We start from the raw sequence: 10,061 nt of genomic DNA, 5'->3' as shown, positions 1-10,061 counted from the left end.
TAATCTTCATTATTTTCTCCTTATTGCTTGCTTTGTGTTTACTTTGCTCTTCTTTTTCTGTTTTCTTGAGGTAAGAGCTTAGATTACTGATTTGAGACTTTTCCTCTTTTCTAATGTATTTAGTGCTATAAATTTCTCTCTCAGCACTGTTTTAGCTGCACACCACATATTTTGATATGCTATAGTTTCATTTTTATTCAACTGTACATATTTTAAATTTCTGTTGCGATTCCATCTTTGGCCCATGCAATGTTTAGAAGTGTGTGGTTTAATTTTGAAGTGTGAGGTTAAGGGAGAATTTTGTTGGTTCCTTGAAATAGAAACTTGCCAGGTTGGTTTCTGAGCAGGTAATATGAAATGAGTGTTCAGATGTTTTTTATAACTTTTGAGAAATATAGAAAAATATAAGAGACATAACTATCTGAGTTACATCCACAACCCAAACACAGGCAGTTATTAAGTAAGATTATGGTTACACCATCCTTTGCTGAAAGTGGTCTCTTTGCTATTGATGTTTAGATAATTGCCTCTGCTTCTTACTTTGTGGGAGGGTGACAACATTTGGATGATGAGGAGGAGGAAGAGGAAGATGAAGATGTTCTGAGACACTTAGTTCATTTCCTGCCCTTATCCATCATCTATCCATCCACCTGTCCATTGATTTTTCTATCTGTTTTTGGTCATCACACTTGGCAAGCTCATTATCACATGAGGATCTTTACATTTGCTCTTCCTCTTTTTAGAAAGCTCTTTCTCTGAATTTTTATTTGGTTATCTTCTTTTTGTCCTCTCTTCAACAAAGTCTTTCCTAATCATTCTAATTAAAGTAATTCCCTCTTATTTACTATTAAATCATCTTTTAAGATACTCTTCCCTCTTTGAAATCATCTTATTTGTTTTTATCCACTTGTTTATTATCTTCTGTGCCAGGATACAAGTTTCGTGAGGGCTGAGACATTATTTATTTGTTTCCCAGTGTATTATCAAGACATAGACTGACATATATACAGCTGACAATTCATATACAACTCTTTATTAATAAAATTAATAAAGGTTACTTTTCTGACAATATAAGGTAGTGAGTAAAAGTACAGACTCTGCAACCAGACTGCCTGCATTTAATTCTATTTATGCAAACTTGGGAATAGCATGCAATGACCTTGGGCAAGATATTTATCATTTCTGTGCCTCAGTGGTCTCATGAAACGGAAATGGTAGGAATAGCATGAAATGAGAATAGTACATAACTCATAGAATTGTCATTGTCAGGAGGATTAATAAGTCAGAATTTGAAAAAGGTACAGTGCCTAAAATAACATCTGGCAACTTTATGCATTTTAAAACAATAACAACTTCTAAGTAATACCTCAGGGCCAGTTTTGGAAAATAAAATAAAAAATAATATATGCAACTATAACCAAAGGAAACAATTCTTACCTTGAATTTTAAGTGTAGTGAGTACTTCTGAGAGATTCTCAAATCCTAGGTACTCATGAAGAAAAGAAGCCAGTGGACTTGACCGCATCACTAACTGTCTTTGTGATCTTGAGCTGATTTAGAACTTTCTCTGAATCTTTGTTTTTAATTGAAGTATAATTGAGTTGAATGTGTTAATTTTTCTCTACACTAGAGTGATTCAGTTACATTATATATACATTCTGTCTTATATTCTTTGCCATTATGATTTAGCACAGTTTATTGAATTCCCTGTGCTACACAGTAGGACCTTGTAGTTCATCCATCCTATATATAATAGTTTGCATCTGCTAACTCCAAACTCCCAATCCTTCCCTCCCCCACCCCGCTTCCCTCTTTGCAAGCATAAGTCTGCAGAACCTTCTGTGAGTCTTAATCCCTCATCTAGGAAAATTAAGGTTTGTAGTAGAGCATCCCTAAGGAGCTCTCAGATTTAACTTTTGCAATCTCCACTTTCCATGATGTGAGTGGTTGAAGAGTCCCCACTGCCTTAGTTCTGGCTCCAGGCTGGTCATGTGTAGGAAGGGGAGTCTGGGCTGTACTGGAGGCTCCTGGAGACAGACACTTGCCTCTGCATGGGGCCTACCTAAAGAAGGACTCCCCAACTTGCTGCTTTGCCAGACCCCATGATTGCAGACAACCACAGCATTGAAAGTGGCCTCAGCCTTTTGACAGTCTGGCCTGAAGGCTCACAACCATGACCCAAAGCCAGCCTTCCGGGAGTCACTCTAGAGTTTCAACCTTTGTTTTGATGAGTGAGTCAGGGCAAAAGGCATTCTGTACACACACAAGGCATTAATGATAATAAATAATAAGCTCCTGGCAATTATACCCAGTGATGTATAAGGTCAGGACGACGTGTGCTCTCAGTCGATGGTGGTACTAGAGAGAAGGTGAGTGGCAGAGCCAGAAATGAGCACCACTTACTGCACGATTAATCGCTGGCCAGAGCAGAGCTGTCGCTCACTTTCACTGGGCCCAGGGGGTAAAATTGTGAGGCCTGTCAGTTTCCTTGGACAGGGAGGTGGGAGGTGGCTGATGGGGACAACCTGCCCAACCTTCCACTGGAGGCCCCGTGCCCCTAAGCTTGAGCTTGTGGGACAGCACATCTGCCCATGGGACGAGCAGAAGCCTCCTTTCTGTCTTTGATGACACAGAGTGGGTCAGAAGTGCCTCCCCTGGAGGGCTCGCCAGGGTGACCAGGGAGACAGAGGCATGAGCTGCTAAGGATGTGGCCCAGCCCACACAGACCCCTAGTTCTGTGTCAGGATCCCTAAGTCCTGGCCCAGATTCCTCCACTTGCTCATCCTGAGACCTTAGAAACTCACATAATCTCACTGTGGTAGATTCTATTGCCAAGCGTTGACTAATTTCTTTTACTAGATGGAACCAGAAATCTCTTCTGTTCCCCATCACAGGTCTTCCACCACTCCCACCCGACATGTATATCCAGAATGGGAATTCTAAGGCACACACAGCAGTCATAATTTTAGTATTTGAGCTTCCAAGGGTCAATGAATGTGTACTCAGTTGCTCATTCGTGTCTGACTCTTTGCGACCCCAGGGACTGTAGCCCGCCAGGCTATTCTGTCCAAGGGATTACCCAGTCAAGAGTACTGGAGTGGGTTGCCATTTCCTACTCTAGGGGATCTTCCTAACCCAGGGATTGAACCTGCATTTCCTGCATCTGCTGCATTGGCAGGCAGATTCTTTACCACTGAGCAACCTGGGAAGCCTCCGAGGGTCCATATTTTGGCGTAAAAATAAGTGTAGAAGACTACTTGCTGACTCAACTCCCAGTTCCCACTCTAGAGTGGAGGAGGTGACCACTCCCCCTGGGATGAGCAAGACTGCTCTGACAAACAGTCACACATCCACCCCCTTCTGGGCTGAGTAGAACCCCCGAGGGATTGGGGATCTAAGAGCAGATGATCTCTGGGCCTTGCTTCTCGAGCAGGGTCTCCAAAGTGGAAGGTCCAACCTGGCCCTGCACCTTGGCAAGTGTTGATTGCAGGGAAGCAAGCCTGGTGACTAGGTGATTTCAGCAGAGCAGGAGACTCCCAGCTTCCTGCCTTTCCCTAGGGGTGTGGGGAGTAGCCACCTTTCCAGAGCCCCAAGAAGGACTCAGATGATAGGGGAGAGCTGGCTCTTGACCCTGGTGAGTGAGGGGATCCTACAAAGTACTGCAACAGTGCAGACATGGCATCGGGCAGAAGATGGGAGGTGTAGACGTCTGTGCATTGGTGTTTGAGTGAGTGAGACATCAACAAAGAGCAGAGCAAGGCAGTTCAACAAATGTGCATGGGCAGAGGCTGACCAAAGTCTAAAAACTGCCATCTCCCTCTACCCTAATGCCCAGGAAGAAAGAGAGAGGGGAAATCCTAAATGGCTGAACTTAAGTCTGAACTGACAACTGACTCAGAATTTAGGATCACAGAAGAATTAAGTTGAGTTAAACTTTATCAACTAACCAGGAAGGACCATGATAGAGAGCCAGACGGGTTTTCCAGTCCAGATTGAAGTATGTTGGTGACTTTCTGAACATACCTGTGTTTGAGCTCCTCTGGCCAGGTGAGGATCAGAATCACCTGGGACATTCTGAAGTACCATGCCTGGGCAACGTCTCAGGGAGTCTGATGAAGTGGATCTGGGTTACCGTGTCTCACGTGAGTGCAGTGGCCTGGCAAGCCACTTCTGGCAAAGTCAGAAGCCACTTCTCGGTGTGATTGGGACACAGCAATGGCCACTCCTGAGGGACAGGTGAGGTCTTGACATGTGGCTGAAACTCACTTCTGTTTCTGCTCAGAGGGATGGACAAAGATGCTTTCCCCACTGACCTGGCTGTTTCACAGACTTCAGTAGAATGGAGCACCTTCATTGTTCTTGGGAAGCAATGGGGGTTCAGAATAAGGACTTCCTTTCAGCTCCAGCAGAAGAATTTAGCATCTTTGGATAGAATGAGCTCCCTGTTAGTTGAGGCTGATTGTCTAGTCTTGAGGTAAGGGGTTCAAGCAGGAGCAGAAGAAGTTGGACCCACGCCCCCGTGAAGCCTGAATTTCTAAGGCTCTATGACCAGAGGGTCAGTGATAGGCTCGAGGAATCTGGCAGTGGTCAGTGGTGTCCAACAGTGTCATCCGTCTTTGCCTGGACTATAGTATTTGGAGCATCTGCTGGGACAGGTGTGTCTACACGTGGATGTGGTAGTGGCTTGCCTTGTCTTTTGCGTTTGATTTTTTGATAGAAGGTTTTAAAATTATATCAAGTAGAGCCCATCATATTTGCCTCAGGAGTTTGCTGTTGTGTGGGCAATGGTCGTGATTTACCCTTTATTCTGAGAAACTCCCCAGAAGTAAAGGGAGACAAAGCAGAACACAGGGCTTCTACCAGAGTTGACTCATGCATCTGCTCTAATGTTGTTTATTATCTTCTGCAAATTTTCTCTTCATGATTCCTCCTTATTTTTTTCCCCCAAATTGGCCTGTTTGTCTTTTTCTAATTAGTTTGCATGAATTTTCGTATGTATGGAAATTAACCTTATTACAAATGTTATTTCTAGCTCCATCATTTGTATGTTGACTTGTATTTTGCCAAACGAATGTCTTATATTTTTATAGGGTTAGATATAACTCCCTTAACTTTTTTAATTAAACATAAATAAGAATATTTTATTTATTTATTTTAGAAAAAATAAATAAGATATTAGAAATAAATAAGAATGAGTTCTGTGACAAACTAGAGGGGTGAGATGGGGTGAGAGGCGGGAGGGGGGTTCAAAAGGGAGGGGACACATATACCTATGGCTGATTCAAGTTGATATATGGCAGAAACCAACACAATATTGTAAAGCAATTATCCTCCAATTAAAAATAAACAAATAAAAAATGAGTTTCCATTCTTATTATTTAGAAAGGTGATATTAACACTTGGATTGTGTGAATCATCTTCTGATTTTCTGGTAAAATTTCTTTGTTTTATTTGAACCTTTTAGCTGGTTGAAATTTATTTTTTGCCTCTGATTGTGGGATGTGAAGTTGCTCAGTCGTGTCTGACTCTCTGCAACCCTATAGACTGTAGCCTGCCAGGCTCCTCCATTCATGGGATTTTCCAGGCAAGAATACTGAAGTGGGTTGCCATTTCCTTCTCCAGGGGATTTTCCCAACCCAGGGATGGAACCCAGGTCTCCCGCACTGCAGCCAGACTCTTTACCATCTGAGCCACTGGGATAAAAGTCTTTCAAATTTTATTTCATTTGGATAACCAGTTTTGCCAGCATTATTAAGTAAATGCTTCCCTGATAACTCAGTTTGTAAAGAATCTGCCTGCAATTCAGGAGACCCTGCTTTGATTCCTGGGTGGGGAAGATTCTCTGGAGAAGGGATGGGCTACCCACTCCAGTATTCTTGGGTTTCCCTTGTGGCTTAGCTGGTAAAGAATCCTCCTGCAATGTGGGAGACCTGGATTCAACCCCTGGGTTGGGAAGATCCCCTGAAGAACGGAAAGGCTACCCACTCCAGTATTTTGGCCTGGAGAACTCCATGGACTGTATAGACATGACTGAATGACTTTCACGTTGCTTAAATGGTCCATTTTTCACATTGAATAAAACACTCTCTTTGTCCGATATGAATATCATACCGATGGGGATCAAATTCTGGATTTTCAATTAATTTCCAAGAATCTATTTTCCTATTCATATGTCAATATTATGTTGATTTTCATTATAATGGCTTTTGGGAAGATTCTTAGAAGTCATAAAGTAAGTCTCCACCCACCTTTCCCCCCTACACTTTTGGAGCAAGTTTTAGGCATATTCTTCTATGAATATGTGAATTCAAAAATAAGTTAGCCTTTTTAAATTCTAGTTGGAATTGCATTAAGTTTATAGATTAATTTTAAAAGAATACACACATATATATACATACACATACATATATAATATCTTCTCATCCAAGAGCCTGGTACACTTTTCTAGGCATTTGGCTTTGTTTCACTCTTTTCCTTACAACTTAAAATTTGAGTCATATGCATCCTGTGACTGTCCTGTTAAATGTATTCTTTAATGGTTTGTCATTTTTGTTGTAAATAGAATGATTTTTCCTAATTCTATTCGAAGTACTTAATACTAAGTAAAGGAGCTGTTGGCTTTTACATATTTAGCTTATATATAGTTACCTTACAATTGTTTCATTACTTGTAGTGGGTTTTTTTCCGTCTGACCTGTTGAAATATTGTGGGTTGTCTAGGTATGCAACAGCAAAAAGATAAATTTGTTGGTATATTTTGATGTTTGTAGCCATCATTTTCACTTTGTGTTTTGCATTGTCTAGAACTGCCCTATCCAGTATTGTAGCCACTGACCACATCTGCTTATTAGAATTTAAATTAAGCAAAAGTGAAATTCAGTCCCTCTGTCACATGAGCCACATTTCAATTGCTCAGTAGTCACGTATGACTAGGGGTTATCATACTGGATAGCACAGAATAGAGAATATTTCCACCAGTGAAGAAATTTCTATTAGCACAATGCTAGAGCATTCAAGAAAACTGTATGATAATAATAGTTATAGTGGTGACTTCCGGATAATTCTTGATTTTAATTGAAATGTCTCATTATTTTTCTTCTTAAAGTCATTCAATAGTCAAGGAAATATAACTTAGATTAATAATGAGATTTTATATTAAAAAAAATCTATTATCAACTAATATTGGTAGGCATGGGGAAAAAGGATGGTCTCAAAGTTGTTAGTGAAAATGTAGTGTTATAACCCTTTGGGCAAGCAGTCTGGTAACATTTAGGAATATACATGCTATTCCTGTGATTATCCTCCAGCAAAATGACGCCTTAGAAATGAAATGACTAATACATAAGGACAGACTCGTGTACAAGGGTGTTAACTACAGTGTTGTTTGCATGGGTCAGAGATTGAAAACAGAGCAAATTTTGCAACCAGAATGGCTAAAGAAGGTGAGGTATGGCTTTACCATGGCATAGCATGCAGCCATTGACAAGGAGGAGTTGGAGCTATATTCAGTGACTTTGAGGAACTGCTATGAGGTATTGTCGAGTAGGAAAAATAAAATGCAGAAAAGTGCATACAATATATCATTTTTGTAAGTAAAACAATGAAAAATACTCCAAAGAGTAGCTGCATATGAATTACATAAATATGTAAATGAGATTATATAGAGTTCTTTGTATAGGTGTGTATGGGATATATGAATATGGGGAAGTTACAGGTTGTTAACATGGGTTATCCGGCAGAGCAGATACGGGATGTGGTGTTGTAAGAGAATGAGCGCAGGGAGGGCATGGTAATATTATTTATGCAAAAAATATATGCATATATGTGCATGAATAAAAAAAATCTATAAATGAAGAGATGATTCCATTGATTAATAAGGCTCATTTCAAGGTTGTGTGACTTCAGATGACTCCTACCTTTTTTTGTAATTTTAATATCTTATTGAATTCTGTGCAGAGAGCAAGTAAGCCAAGTTAGAAACAGCAGAACTCTTTTATTTTAGAACCTTTCACCCAAATGCTTAGCACAATGCCTGGCAATCATTATGTGCAAAGAAAACAAAAAAACTAAAAACCCCGAAACCCAAAGGTTGAAAACATTTGTAGTTTTGACACTATTCTTTGAAATTGATTGACATCCTAAAGTTAGACAAATACTTTATTTCCTGATATTAAAAATTATATATATCACATTACTTAATTCAGTTAACTTCAGTAGAGATTAAAAAAATTAAGCCCATCATTTTCCTTCTTAGATGAATAAAAAAAATCTCATTTAATGTATGATTTTAAAATACATTAATATTTGAAAATTAAATAGAACTTAAAGTTAGTTTTGAATTGCATTCTCTTTTTTGAGAAGTTCTTGTAAAATTCCGTACTCCTTTCTTCAAAACATGCCCAACACCCCCAGCAAAATAAATGCATACATACGTGCACATACACAGAATCCAGACTGAAATTTATTAGCCAAACTTGTGGAGTAAAGGCAATTTCCCCTCATTATTTTCTTTTTCTTAACTTTTTCTGGCATTATCAGTCATTTATCTTTCCAGATAAATTTTAAAAACATTTTGTCAAGTTTCATATTTCTTCCCCCTGCAAAACTTGCTAGTATTTTGTTTAGGACTGTATAAATCCAATACATTAATTTGGAAAGAATTAGCATCTTTGCAATGTTCTATCTTCTTATCCAGAAATTTGCATTTTTCCCTAAAAAAAAAATCTTGCAAGCTTTCTTTATATATTTAAGACTCTTTAAAATTCAGAGTTTTTTTTTTTTTGACAGAAAAGTAAGATGTATTGGTGGGCCTGAGTAAGGAGGAGACAATGCTGAGGCTCTCATGAGTACAGGGACTGCCATTTGTCCAGGGAGCCACCCTTAGGGATGTATCTGACCCCATAGCCCTCTGAGATGAGCTGCTTATCTGCCACCATGTTCTCAAATTCATCCACATTAAACTTAGTAAATCCCCACTTCTCTTGGAGATGTAGATCTTCTGGATGCCAGAAAACTTGAACTTGGCCCTCCCTGGGGCCTCAGTCACATGCTCCTTGTTCTGCAGCTTGCTGCAGATGGACATTATGACTCAGACAAAGTGGATCCTGGCCCCTGTGCCCTGGGGCTTTCTAAAGGTGCTGCCTATACCTGTCTGGAGCCTAGACTGGGGACAGCATGCTGGTCATGAGTATCTGCTGGAAAGGGCTGTCTCCAAGTCCCTTAGCACAGCTGGTGTAAGCAACAGGCTACATACTATTGAGGAGCCATTGCACGTTGGGCCTCCATGGGGAAATGAACACGGTTGGCTTAATTGGCTGCAAAGAAAATTCATGTTTATTGAAAGTACATACGGCAAAATTCACCCTTTATAGGTGAACCATTCTGCAGCTTTTGACAAATATATGCATTTATGTAACCATCACTGCAATCAAGAAAGAATATTTGAAAGTGAAAGTTGCTCAGTCGTGTCCTACTCTTTGCGACCTCATGGACTATACAGTTCATGGAATTTTCCAGGCCAGAACACTGGAGTGGGCAGCTGTTCCCAACCCAGGGATCAAATCCAAGTCTCCTGCACTGTGGGTGGATTCTTTACCAGTTAAGCTACCAGGGAAGGCCAAGGATACTGGTATGGGTATCCTATCCCTTCTCCAGAGTATCTTTCTGACCCAGGAATTGAACGGGGTTCTCCTGCATCACAGGTAGATTCTTTACCAGCTGAGCTACAGAGAAGCCCAAAGAATATTTGCATCGCTGCATAAAATACAACCTTTCCCCTTCTAGTCAACTCATATCCTCACTCTTATCCCTAACTTTTTGCTTTTCTCCTATAATGTCATATAAATGAAACCCTAGAGCATGTTTGCTAATGACCCCTTGATTATCCCTGTAGTTTTGGTGATGGTAACTCCATCCCCCTGGCTTACAGGTAGGGGTTCAGAATGACCCCTTGACACCAGCTGGGCCAGTGAGATTCAAGCCCAGGACTTTTGTTGCAACTAGTACCCTTTCCATAGGGTAACTGAACACCTGGAAGATAAGCTTAGAACTGCTGAAGGTCAT

At 40.4% G+C, this 10,061-nt stretch overlaps 1 pseudogene; it reads right to left on the bottom strand.

The window, feature by feature from the left end:
* Nucleotides 1-9,201: 9,201 nt before the first annotated feature.
* LOC147353563 (small nucleolar RNA SNORA70) lies at nucleotides 9,202-9,319 on the bottom strand (annotated as a pseudogene).
* Between the last annotated feature and the right edge of the window lie 742 nt (nucleotides 9,320-10,061).

This window comes from Bos grunniens, chromosome 18 (assembly GCF_055505025.1).
Source record: "Bos grunniens cultivar Pamir isolate PY7600 chromosome 18, Bosgru_T2T1.0, whole genome shotgun sequence".
NCBI classification, from domain to species: domain Eukaryota; kingdom Metazoa; phylum Chordata; class Mammalia; order Artiodactyla; family Bovidae; genus Bos; species Bos grunniens.
This window is presented reverse-complemented; position numbering and strand designations above follow the sequence as displayed.